Source organism: Schistocerca nitens, chromosome 3 (assembly GCF_023898315.1).
Source record: "Schistocerca nitens isolate TAMUIC-IGC-003100 chromosome 3, iqSchNite1.1, whole genome shotgun sequence".
NCBI classification, from domain to species: domain Eukaryota; kingdom Metazoa; phylum Arthropoda; class Insecta; order Orthoptera; family Acrididae; genus Schistocerca; species Schistocerca nitens.
Genome location: NC_064616.1, coordinates 35,423,381 through 35,437,118, shown reverse-complemented (window position 1 = coordinate 35,437,118; position 13,738 = coordinate 35,423,381). Strand labels below are relative to the sequence as shown.

The window sequence follows — 13,738 nt, the reverse complement described above, 5'->3', positions numbered from 1 at the left end:
GTTCCCTGTGACACACAACATTCCACTGACACACTGAATGGTTGTCACTTAAAAAGCATCCCCAGAGCATATGGTAACAGAGGACTGGTGGTGTTCACCATTTCTCAGCTCAGAAAACTCTGATTCGCCTAACCAGTCCCAGCCAATGAAGGCTGAGCTCCCTAAGATGATCAGCATCAATCAAGCTTGAATTTAGAAATAACCCAGCAGCATTTCCATCACAGTTGCATACCAATTTTTATTTCTCAGTGTATTTTGCTGTCAGTGATAGAATTCTCTCACCATGCTCTGAAGTGAAGTCATCCCCGTTACTTATCCTTCCAACATCATCACAGTGGCCTAACACTGGCCACCAAAAATTCACAGTCCCCAGACAACCACCCTTACAGCAAGGTTTGTACCACTGCAATTGATCCTGCTGCAGAACCTGTTGCAAATATCCTGTCCCCACATACTTCACCATCACCAATGAATATATATATATATATATATATATATATATATATATATATATATATATATATATATATATACCGGTAAAAATGACACATGAAGCTATTCACACTACACAGGGTGATTCAGCTAAGCTGTTCATCTCGAATATTTCCAAAGCTATTTAATATCTAAAAACTATTTGGAACTATTTGAGGTGAACAGTTAAGCTGTACATCGGTTTTCACCCTAATCAATTATTAGAAAATCCTCACTAGATGACATGCAGGCTCTTGCCGTGTCTACAGTGCCTGACAAAATAAGTGAAGCACTCAGAAGACACGGTCTGATGTCACTGTAACTTCGGACACTTGCACACCTTTACTGGGTATGGAAATGATTGGAGCTGCAATTCTCTGCACAGACAGAATGGCCACCAGATTGCGTAAGTGTTGTTCATGTTTAGTGTTGTTACCAAGCCTGGTAGAGTACATAAGAGGTATGAACAGTGTCAGATGAGTGTTCAATGTCAATTCACCAAGATGCCTCATACTCGTGCGACAGAGTGTTATCAGCATCTGACATAATTTGAATAGTCTCTCTTTGTGGGTCTCCATTTGGTTGGCTGGGTGAATTGTGCAATATCCACATTCATCGAGCATTTGGTTGTAACAGTGGCCTGATGTCCATCTGCACGGGCACATGAAAGCAGGCATACTCATCGTCAAGTTTCTGATTGACCATGTCTGACCACCACAAGAGATGATCGCTGTATTCTGCATCGAGCAAATCATAACCCCCTTCACATCTGTGCCTGTCATCTTAGAACAGGTAATTGACTACCTGCAATATTCTGTGTCATCCTACACCATTGGTCAGAGACTAGCTGCATCTGGGTAGGGAATTACCACCTTGTGCGTGGGCTGCCTTTAACACCACAACACAACCAGGTGGTGTGATGTCCTGACTGGGATACATGGACTGTTAAGGAATGGCATTGCAATGTGTTCAGAGATCAGTTGTTCTGCATTACTTCGGTTGAATGTTTCCAGTGAGTATCGTGATGACCTGGGGAAAGGCACAGTGGTATTACTCCTGGTACCATAGCGTGGCAATGGTATGTCATGTATATCCTGCATCATCAGGTGTTGCCTCTTGTCTGACAGTATCATGGTGTTATTTTTCGTCCACACATAGGATGTGCCTCTATGAACTGTCTGCATGATAATGTGGTACTCCTATGGCCAGCAAGATCACCAGACCTGTCCTCAATTGAACGGGTGTGGATCCAGCTCGTACATCAACTCCGTCCCAGTGCCAGTATATCAACAACTAGTTGTAACAGTTGGGGGGCAGCTTGCTTCAGGAGAGGATGTAGAGGCTTTATGATACCTTTCCCAAATGAATCAGTGCATGCATCCAGGCTGGTGTAGGTTCAAGTCATACTGATAAGTGGGCTCATATTGCCAATTTCTTTGTCAATTTTGCTCAATTTTGTAATCAGTGCAGTAACATCACATCCTCTCAAACTGTGAAGTTTTGTTTCATTTCATTTCCTCTTACCTTTCTGGGCACTTCACTGTTTTTGGCAAGCAGTTTATATTAATTAAAGAATTATCAGTATCAATTTAACTGTAACAAAAGGAATTATAATAATTCCTGCTGCTAGTATCATAGAACTCAAAGAGATGAATTCGACCATGTTTTTATTCTCCAAAATCCAACACGTAAGTTCAAAGAAATTAAAGTATTCAGAACCTAGGATTTCCTCGTTTTTAGATTGAATGTTTGGCCAGCACTTACCTTTCAGTGGGGAAACATTAAGTTCTGCAGAATGACACTTATAAAAGCACACACACTACCTAGCTTTTGGAACTAATAGTTCCTTCTTCAGTAATGAGAGAGGGTAGGTTGGTAAATGTTAACAAGCAAGGGCAGGCCACTCCCAGTATGAGAGAGACCCACTAGTCATGAGGATGAGGGGAGAAGCATTGGCGAGAGAGAAATGCCAAAGGTGGTACATTGGTAAGCAGTGTACCATACCAGTTTAAAGATGTATTTGGGGAAAAGAAATCAGTACTACAGTTAAGAACTAGGTGGATTATTAAATGAGAAAGATGGGAAGGAGGAGCATGAAGATGAAAAAGTAAAAGTAAAAAAGATAATGATGAGACAAAGATAACAATTTGGGAAAGTCATATAGTACAAGTAGGGTATTGTAGTGCATTTGGATGGCTGAAGACAACTGTCAATGGTGTGGGGAAGATAGACTTGATAAAGTCATAGCCTTGACAGAATAACATTTCGAGACCTTGAAGGCCTAGGTAGTACTGGGTGACAAGGGGGAAACTTCAGCACTTTTTGAAGTGGGAACTGTATTACTCAGAGTGAGACAGAAGGACACAAGCCAGAAAATTTGTTTGCAAATAAGATCTTTGGGGTAGTTGGGGGAATGAAAAGCCTTGGGACAGGTGGTTGGTGTAGGTTTTGAGTTAGTCAATAGTGGAGTCTGTGTGCTTGTAGAGGACACCTAGACTGAACGGAAGGGAGCATTTTATGTAGAAGGGGTAGCAGCTGTCAAAGTGTAGGTATTGTTGCTTATTGGTCAATTTTATACAGACAGATTTCGATGTGGACTTCAGTGAGGATGAGGTCAATGTTAAGAAACACAGCTTTACTTTTGGCAAGGACACAGGAGAATTTTAGTAGGGAAAAGGAGTTTAACTGTTGCCCAAAGCTGGGGAGTTATTCTTCACGAGTTCGGAACATAAAAATGTCTTCAATAAATCTTTACCACGCCAATGTCATCTCACTTTCTTTACAGCCTTTTAATTGCACTATTTATTTCTCTTCATCCAATCCATCTTTACTTCTCACACTGTCCTCTTTGTTTCTGGGCTTGTGCCACTTCATTTCTAAAACAGATGTGAAACAGCAGCTGCTGTCATCTCTTCAAAAAGCTGTATCTCAAATATCAAAACTAATCAGCCAATTAAATATATTAATTATAAATTGTCAGAGCAGCTAGTCACCCACTAGTCTCGCCCATTTCTCCTAACATTTCATGTAGTGTGGCTTGATAGTGAATTCATTTGTGTAGACAGAAACACTGGGAATAAGGGTGCAGAGGCTACATCCAAAGCCTCAGGCTGGTACAAATGGCACCAATTTTGGCCTTTTGACAGAGGGATAAATTACACTCCCAAATAAGTGGCAGCTGTGGTTATGAACCCTCCACTACCTTCAGCATTTTGCCAACTGTGCCGGTTGCCCACGCTTAACTTGTACTAAGGAAGAGCCAGGAACCCCTCCTGCAAGCAGGAAAAGAAATCCCCATTGCCTGTGTATGGAATAAATTAACTAACCCTATTAGTTGCGTGTCATTTTCACTTGCATGATGACATCTTCACTATTTCCCACCACCATTCTGTTGATTCCTGTTTTCCTCCTTCACTCTACTGTAACCTTGGAACTGGTGCACTGCTTACCAGTTTACCATCTTTGACCTCCTCCTCCTCCTCCTGCAACACCTCTCCCTGTGCCCTCAGAACAAATAGGTCGCTCTTATCCAGAGTGGTCTGCCCTTTCTTTTTACCTTCCCCAACTTACTCCTCTCCTCTCCTCCCTCCCTGAAGGAGGAACTATTAGTTCCAAAACCTAGGATAGTGTGTGCACATTTATGGATTTGTATCTTCAGGACTTTATGTTTTGCCTCTTCAGTGTAAGTACTGTGCAGCAAGTCTGTCTGAAGTAGTAGTTCCCCCCCTCCGCCCCTTGAGTTTGCTGTTGATTAACGTGTTTCGTACATCAAACCAATTGTTGTATTATGCAGAAGTTCCACATTATTGCACCAGACTGTCTAGGATGGCTAATAGGGTGCTACGGTTTCTCAGAACTAAGAGCGCACATTTAGAATAGTGGAGATAAAGATTCATTTAAAACAGATACTGATCACATTTTGCTACGTTTGGCTGGACTAACCCACCAAATAGAAGTTAAAAAATATGGCATGTAAGAGTTAGTTTGTTTTGTGTTAGGGTGCAAAAGCACCTGGGGTCAAGTGTGTAAGGGTGATATACCAGTTAACAGCATAACAGTTATGTTCATGCCTTGAAAAAAAAGGTGACTCAAACTGAATGGATTCATAAAACCAGAAATTATGTTTACATAAGGATAAATAATAAATCCACATGAAGAAAATAATTAACATGACTAATTTTGAGATACACACTTACACAGTAACATTATATCAGCAACAAAAAGAAAATCTTAAAAGAAAATGGTCACAAACACTTCCAGAAAATTCTATTTATGCCATCAAGTGTTCACAATGTCCACCATCTACTGCAACAACCAATTGCAGTTACCACTGCTATGACTTCTGGGCAGACTGAAGAGATTCTTGCATTATAGTTGAGCACATTGCAACAATGCAATGCTTTAAATCCTATTTGGTCCTCATATCTTGCTTACACACTTCAAGTTAATCCCCAGAGGAAAAGAGTCCAGTGGCTTTGATATAATATTTTGATTTTATGTTATCCACAATGATTTCTTCAATGAAGTAAGGATATCCTCCAGTAATCCTACATGAAAGATCATACTCCCCTGCCTCTTAATGTTGAACACCAATCTTGGCCAGTGCAAATTCGCAATGTACATTTCTTACATTCAGCTTTTCGCAGTCTGCAAAACAGTAAAGAGAATTCTTTTAAGAAACAATCTATTGTCTTTGTATCACATTACAATCATTCAACAGACACGTGTGTGTGTGTGTGTGTGTGTGTGTGTGTGTGTGTGTGTGTGTGTGTGTGTGTGTGTGTGTGTGTGTGTAGTGCAGAATTAGTAGAAATGAACACAACAAAATCTGTTGCTACAGTAAAAAGGAGACGGACTGAAGTCGGCTTGAAAGGATGTGTCACAGCAAGAAAACCCCTTCTACGGCCCATAAACAGAAGAGACTTGAACGGGCTAGAAAACACCATAATTGGACATCGGAAGAGTGGATGAAGGTGTTATTCACCGATGAATCGAAGTTCGAGGTATTTGGAACCAGAAGGAGAATATTTGTTCTCTGATTTGTAGGGAAAAGGACAGCCCAGTAGTGTGTTCTACCTACAGTTAAACTTGGTGGAGGTTCTATTATGGTTTGGGGATGTTTTGCCAGAGATGGAGTTGGCGACATTGTGAAAAAAGAAGGATGTATGGATCAGAAGCAGTACCACCGCATACTTCAGTATAATGCAATATGAAGTGGATTGCGCTTAATAGGGAAGGGGCTCACCTTACAACAGGTTAATGACCCAAATCATTGGTCGGCACACTGTTCGAACTACATTGCACCACAGGAAAAACAAAGTACTGAACGATATGGTACAGCTGTCCCATTGAAATGATCTGGGAGGAAGTAGACAGATGTATCAGGGAAGTTAATATATCCAGCAAGGAACATCTCTGGAATATTGTTAAGGATATGTGGAATCATATACATCCACAATACCTACAAAAAGTGATTGACTGCATGTTTCGAGTTTGTGAGGCAGTCATTAAATCCAAAGGAGGCTACTTTGATGAAAGTAAAGTATAATGATTGTGGCTGTATTATATATGTGGAAGCTAATATAATTATATTTAATGAGAAATAACGTTTGATTTGTGTTATAAATCTGCAATACCGGGTTGTACTGAAATTAATGAGTGGTAGTGTAGCTGCACAGAGAGATTATTCACCATTTAACAATTTATGTGGGAGAAAATTGATTTGCAGTATTTCAAACAATTATGCAAATACGTGACGTATACAGTTGATCTTAATCACCCTGCATACTAATATTGGCCTGTGTTTTGCTTTGTTTTATTTTAGGGCACAAAAACCAATTAGGGTCATGGGTGTCCATGTCAGAACTGTAGAACACGAAGATAAAGAGAGGAGTTAAAATGACTGCACGTTAATCCCAATCGACAGAAGAGAAGACAGCTAAAAACAAGGACATGAAGAAAGATCTATAAAATACGCCATACAGAAGCGGACGTCCTGAACTAAAAATTAAATGGCCTTCACCATATTACTATGATGGATAAAAAGTATAATGCAATTGACAGCCCGTGCATCGTTCGCTAAAACAGCCGGTAACTCACACGGCAAACACAAACGAGAATGTAAGTGGTTAAAAAGAGGGTATTGAATCAGGAAATGGTGAACCATCAAAAGCTGAGCCCAATGAGCACAAAGTGATGGGGAGCACCACTTAACAAATGGAAATGGCTAAAAAGACTGTGCCTGAAAAGCAACCTAGCTAAAATGATCTCCTCACAGCAAGAGAGCCGAGGGGTCATCCAAACCGCTGGGAGAGGCTTAATAACCTGGAGTTAGTTCCCACGAAGGGAGGACCAGACATGACGCCAAAGTGACACTACTTGCTGACAGACAGCAGCACAGAGATCACTGGAGGGAATGTAAGATCTAGCGGGCTGATGTACGAGGACTGCAGCCTTGGCAGCAGTGTCAGAGGTCTCGTATCCTGTCAGACTGACGTAAGCACAAACCCACGTGAACATCACAGTGGCTCCATAAAGATTTAGCAAGTGACAGCTTTCCTGGACCCATTGCACTAAGGGATGGTGTACAGCACACAGAGGCTTTGAAGGGCCTGTGTCGCCGGATCTACTGCGTAGCCTGATACACGGCAAAGAGCACTACTGTAAATAGTGAGCAGTGTTCTGGAAGCCAATACTGGGAAACATTGGTTCCAATGATGTAGGCACACCTGACACCACAGTCAGTCCAAGAGCCACCAACGTATAAAAAGGTACTATCTCGTAGTTCCGCGCTAAGGTCGTGAAACTGAAGGCGATAGAGCAAAGCTGGAGCAGTATCCTTCGCAAGTGAATGAAGGCCAAGGTGAACACAGGCCGCCGCATAAAGCCAAGGTGATGAAGGGTTCACAGCCACCAGGAATGTTGCAGGGAGTGTGAAGTTAAGTTGCCAGAGCAACTCCAGGAGGTAACAGATAAGATGGACACGCCCCATACTGGTGATCAAAGGAGATATTGAAGGAGGACACACAGGATGGGTAGCCATTCATGGCAGACAAATGGCATGGATATCTGCTGACAAAGCACAGCACTAGTTCAGCAACTTCTGCATACAGACTCTCAACCAGGATAGTGTAAAAGGCACCATTGGCCAAATGGATGCCATGATGGTGTATAGTATTGAGACTGTGTAAGAGGGACAGATATGCAGGTGCATAAACAAAACACCCATAGTCTAGTTTCGAACAGACAAGAGATCGGCACAAACAGAGGAGGGTGGTTCAATCTGCTCCCCACGAAGTACCAATGAGAACATATAGGACATTTGAGGGAGCACATACAATGGGCTCCCAGGTAAGACATGTGGGAGGAGCAAGAAAGTTTCCTATTGAGCATGAGCCACAGGAATTTTGTAGTTTCAACAAAGGGAAGAGCAACAGGCCCAAGATGTAAAGATCGTGGAAGAAACCAATTGTGCCACCAGAAATTCATACAAACGGTTTTGTCGGTGGAAAAACAAAAGCCACTGTTGATGCTCCACGAGTGAAGATGATCGAGACATCACTTAAGATGCCATTCAATGAGACAAGTCCATAAAGAACTGCAATAGATGACAAAATTGTCAACGAAAAGGCAGCCAAAGACGCCCAGTGGGAGATAGGCCATTATAGGATTAATAGCGATAGCAACCAGGAACACACTCACGACAGAAACCCGAGGCACACCATTTTCCTGGATAAAGTGTCCAACAAGGCAGAACCCACACATACCTCGAAAACTCAATCTTTTAAAAATTCCTGAAGGAAACGGGGCATATGAAAGTGTGTAGAGAATACGGAGGACGCCAATCCTCCAACAGATGATGTAGACTTTCTCAAAATCAAAAACACAGCCACGGTCTGGGATTTCCGCAGAAAACCATTCATGACATGGGTGGACACTGTGACGAGATGGTCAACAGCAGAACAGCGTGCTTGGAATCCACACTGTGCAGTGGTTAGTAAATTGCAAGACTAGAGCCACCATATCAGTCGGGCATGAATCACACGGTCCATCACCTTGCAAACACAGTTGGTGAGAGAAATGAGGTGGTAGCTAGAAGGAAAGTGTTTGTCCCTACTGGGCTTAGGTATGAGTATGACAGTGGCTTCACAGCTCTAGCCAGATGAGGTTGTACGAATGAAGCAGACAGAAAGGTGCTGCAACATCTGAATGTGAGCATCGTCTGGCCTTGGGGCGGAGGATTGGGATGAAGTGAGAGTGTGATCTAGCTCCCTCATAGTAAAGGCGGCATTGTAGCACTCGCAATTCTGAGAAGAGACTGGTATTGCCCGAGCCGCCTCCTCTCATTTCCAATGGAGGAAGACAGAGTGATAGTATGAGGAGCTAGAAATCTCTGCAAAATGGTGCCCCAAGGTGTTGGAAACAGCAATACGGTCCACGATGACATTCTCTGCTATTGTCAGGCCAGAAACTGGGGAATGGATCTTGGTCCCAGAGAGCTGCCAGAGTTTGGCCCACACAACAGAAGAGGGAGTGGAACTGTTAAAAGAACTAGTGAATGAAATAATGCTAGCTTTTTTGCTATCCCAAAGAACGCGACGATACTGTGTAAGCACCTGTTCATAGTGAATGCAGTTTGCCATCGTAGGATGACAGTTAAAAACACAGAAAGCACATCTCAGTGCCTCAGTCCACCAAGGGACCAGGACAGAGAGTGGCAAAGAGGAAGTGCGAGGAATGGAATATTCTGCGGCAGAGAGGATAATGTTTGTAAACTATTCCACCTGGGCATCACAACTGGGGAAATGTTGTTTGTCGAAGGTCACCAGAGAGAAGTAAAGCCTTCAGTCAGTCTTAGTAAGCTACCATTTGGGTATGCACAGAGGTGGAGTACGAGTCAGCAAATGGACAGCACACGGGAAATAGTCGCTCATGTATGTGTCAGAGAGACCACTCGAGATGATGGGCAAGCTGGACAATGCAAAAGGATAGGTCCAAATGGGAATAGGTGTGCGTGGACTCTGAAATGAACAGGAGTGCTCCTGCGTTAAGGCAGATGAGGTTAAGTTGATTGATAAGGTCAGCCAAGAGGGCAGCTCTCAGACAGATTCTGGGAGAACCCCAAAGGGGATGGTGTGCATTAAAGTCGCCAAGCAGCAGAAAGAGGTGAGGTAGCTGCCCAATAAGCTGGAGGAAGTCTGCCCTAGTGACATTGAATGATGGAGGGATGTAAAAAGTACAAAGGGAAAAAGGCAAGTGAAGAAGGAAAAGGTGAATTTCAACAGCTTGAAGGTGGGTAGTCAGGGAGATGGGTTGACTATGAATGATATCCTGTATCTACAGCATGACTCCTCCACGAGATGGAATGCCGTCCTCGGAGAGAAGGTCAAAACAGACCGTGAAGCAATGCAGGAGCTCAAAGCAGTCATGATGATGCAATTTTGTTTCCTAGAGGCAGCGAACAAGAGGAAGCTGCAATTCTAAGAGCAGCTGTGAATCATCTTTGTTTGATCGAAGGTCACGAATGTTCCATTGAAGGAGAGTCATAACAAGGCAACGGGAGGAGGGAAAAAATGAAGGGGTGTCACCTTGGCAGCTGCCGAGTGCCAGCCATCAAAGACTCGTGACTACAGGGCGCAGAGGCTGGAGGATCCTGCTCCATGAAATCTACACAGGCATTGCCAGTCTCCCTCTGCCGATCTGCCAAGTCCAGGGCAGCAAAATGGTTGACAGGGGCACAGGGGGACAGAGGTCGGCCGGGCGAGGGTATCGTGTGACAACACCACTGAAGAGGAACTCTGAGTTGTTGAAGGAGAAGACTGTTTGCCTTTGTTTGACTTCTTGGAGCTTTTCTGGTTGGCAGAGGAAGACTCAGATGTTTGTTGGCTGGAGGGATGCATGAAGTCTTTGCATGAGTATTCCTTCTGTCCTTTCCAGCCTGCCAGTTCTGTAGCAGGTGATTTTTCCCAGGGAGGCGAATGTTTGGTGTCTTGTTGCACAGCTGGACAATGAGACGGTGATGCTACCATTACACTGGGTAATTTCACAACCTCAGTGCTGCATTTGAGGTTGCAATTCTGTGTGGCCATGTCCTTCATGGAGTGAGATGTAGCAAGAAAAGTACTGTTAAGTGCCAGACGATAGAAAGCAGGGTTTGTGACTGGCCAGTAACTTACAAGCAACCAGGTAACACACTTTTTTTCTTTACCTAGATCTCCTGGACAGCCCGCTTATCGAGATACATTTAACAATCTTGAGAGCAGGTGGTATGGTCACCATTGCAGTTGATACAGTGGCAGGAAGAGGCAGACATCCGCCCTCATGGGCATCCCTATCACAGGTTACATATTTAACCAGGTGTCGACAAAACATTCAAGTGTGGTTGAAACAATGATACAGGTAGCAGCACATCGGGTTCAGAATGTATGGTTCGACTGTGATAACTTCATATCCTGACTGTGATAACTTCATATCCTGCTTTGGTCTTGGATGGAAGCACCACTCTGTCAAAGATGAGAAAGAGAGTGTGTGCAGGCACTAAGGAAACATCTACCTTTTTCATCAGCCAATGGATAGCAACGTGATCCCGATCAGGGAGGTACGTTTGGATTTCTGCCTTGATCAGCCAAGTGTAAAGAACACCACAGGAAGAATTCAGAGTTCTATGGGCCTTGGCACGAGCAGGATAGCCATGGAGAAGCAAAGGAGCAAGCGGTAGTTGTGCTTGAGAATCAGAAGTAGTCTCCAAAAGCAAGGTGCCATTGTGTAAACAAGAGCAGGATTTGACAGGGCCAGCAACTGCATCAACACCTTTCTAAATAAGAAATGGAGTTACCGTTGCAAAGGACTGACTGTCTTCCATACACGAAACCATGAGGAACCTCGGTGCAGCTGGGACGGTCTTTGACTAACGACCTTCATTACATTTGGTGGACGTGAGCTGTGAAGATGATGGTTGGCTCATTGCGAGAAAACCCCATGACGGCCAGTGTGTCTGATGGCGCGTTCCTTCCAAGAGCCCCCTCCCCCCCACCCCCTCCTCAGAGGCGGGGGAGGGGGGGGGGGCACTCAACTGCCTTAGGCAACTGTTCACACCTCAGGTCACACCTCCTGAGAGAGGGACCAATTGGCAATTTGGTAAGGTAGCAGCTCAGGCAATCACCCCTCCCTGGGCCTGGCCTGTACCACGGGGTATGTGCGAACCCTACCTGTCGACCCGGGCCTGAGAATTACGCGTTACTCAGTTACACATCAGACGTGTGGGCTGGCATTTCAGAGTGCACATGGAGGAAGAACAATAAGAAGAGCCTCAAATGCCGGAGCAGAGGAAGGATAGGAGATGATGAATAAAGAAAGGAAAATAGGAATGAAAAACAGTGGTGGGACAGTTCTTGTGTCAGCTACTTAAAATGCCGAACACCTTCCCAAAAACACACCAAACATGTTCCCCAAGAGAGGGGAAAAGTAACAGCAAGAGGATAGGCATGCAGCACAGAAGGAAAGTGATGCAGCAAAGACTGGGGGCCCGTGGTAGCCAAACATGAACCCCGCCCCCTCTCCCCCCCCTCCTTTTCCACCGTCCAAAAAAGAGCAAGCCCCTTTGGGTGTGGCCTGTGTTTAGTGTATTGCTTTCTATGGGCAGATCAAAATCACAATGTTCAAACAGTACATGAACGAACACAATGATTACTCACAAAATGGATACTTAGTATACAGTTGTTGAACACACACTTCCATTAATCATCCCAACCTCTCCAACTAATTCAGTTCCGTGCTTATAATTACAATCACCGTGGTAATTTTTTTTACATGAATTATTATTCAGCATGTTTCAGTCAACTGTATTGGAGGCTGTTCTCCATGTAACTAATTACATGTCAGGACAGCTTTCTTTCTGTATATTACTTATTTCTGCAGTAAAGGTTATGTACGTAAATCTTTCAGCACAGTAATTTGAAATATGTGGTTTACCAAGCAAAGTGGCAAGGGGTTAAGACACTGAATCTGCCTTTCCACTACTTGGTGAAACTGAAGTTGTGGGAGCATGTTGACAGAGGTGTCCTAGTCATGCACACAAAATCCTGGATGTTGCACGGGTGTGTCGTCAGCATGACTATAGTGGCAAATGATGCTGGCCCCACAGTACAAGGCAGTTATAGGAACAGGAACAGACAGTGTGTTCAATCAGCAAACAGTTGCGGTGCACTGCGGAGGTTGTCTTTGAGCCACATTGTAATCAATGTGGCTCGAAGACAACATCTTGGATGACTTCACACAGGGAATAGTCACCAGGAAACTGAAAGGAGGACGATGTGCGATGACAGTAGCCCAGGAACATTCATTCATAACCACAAGCACTGCTGCTTGAGGGAGAGGTGATTGTCCGTTCTCTACAACAGCAGTAGATGACAGCTACACTCTGCATCGGGCAAAAAGCACACCACATAAAACCAACCAACTGTGCTATTGCAACCACATTTAACAGGACTGCGAGGCACACAATGTCATGCTCCACAGTAGCAAAGTGACTGCATAGTGATGCTCTCTTTGCCAACAACCAGGATGTTGTCTTCCATTAACATCAGCACATTGATGGCACAGTTTGCAATGGTGCAAGGAGCCTAGGGACTGTATCAGTGAGAAGTGGGGGTTGTGTGCTTTTCTCAGATCCAGTCTGAGTAGTGAGTCTGGATGTACCCTCTACTGGAGTCAGAAACATACAGATTCAGATTTACGGCACACACACACACACACACACACACACACACACACACACACACACACACACGTTACATGTGCCCAGTACTTTGCAGCCTCTAAGGCGCTTGGAGTGGCTTGCAGGAGATCATTCTTCATTCAGGATGTAGGGCACTGGAGCATGTGGCATGTTGCTTGTGGCTTGTGGTTTGTCGTCATCCCACAGAGCTGCACAAGAGAAGGTGCGTGTGTGTTTTCTTGAAGCAAATGGACTGGTGTCTCATCTCCCTCCCTCCCCCCAAGTTTAATTCCACATGCACTAGTGACTATTCAGCTGTCGCCAACCGCATTGGTGGAGGAATGTAATGCCCTAGCACAAGAACTCCTTATCAGCCTTGTTGCCAGCATGGGAACATGTTGCAGAGCAGGCATTGCTGTCTTCGGTTATCAAACCACCAATTAAGTATCATGTTCTGCCTTTGTAACATCTGTGGGATCACCATAAATTGTGGTAAGTGTAAGTATTGTCTTCGAAAAGTGTGTCATTTCTATTTTTGTAATTGCATATTTC

The 13,738-nt window shown here is 44.0% G+C and overlaps 1 protein-coding gene across 1 annotated transcript in view; it reads left to right on the top strand.

Moving 5' to 3' along the window:
* Positions 1 to 13,738, top strand: part of LOC126248358 (annexin-B12-like) — a 177,202-nt gene that overhangs the window by 153,822 nt on the left and 9,642 nt on the right. The window lies entirely within an intron of this gene.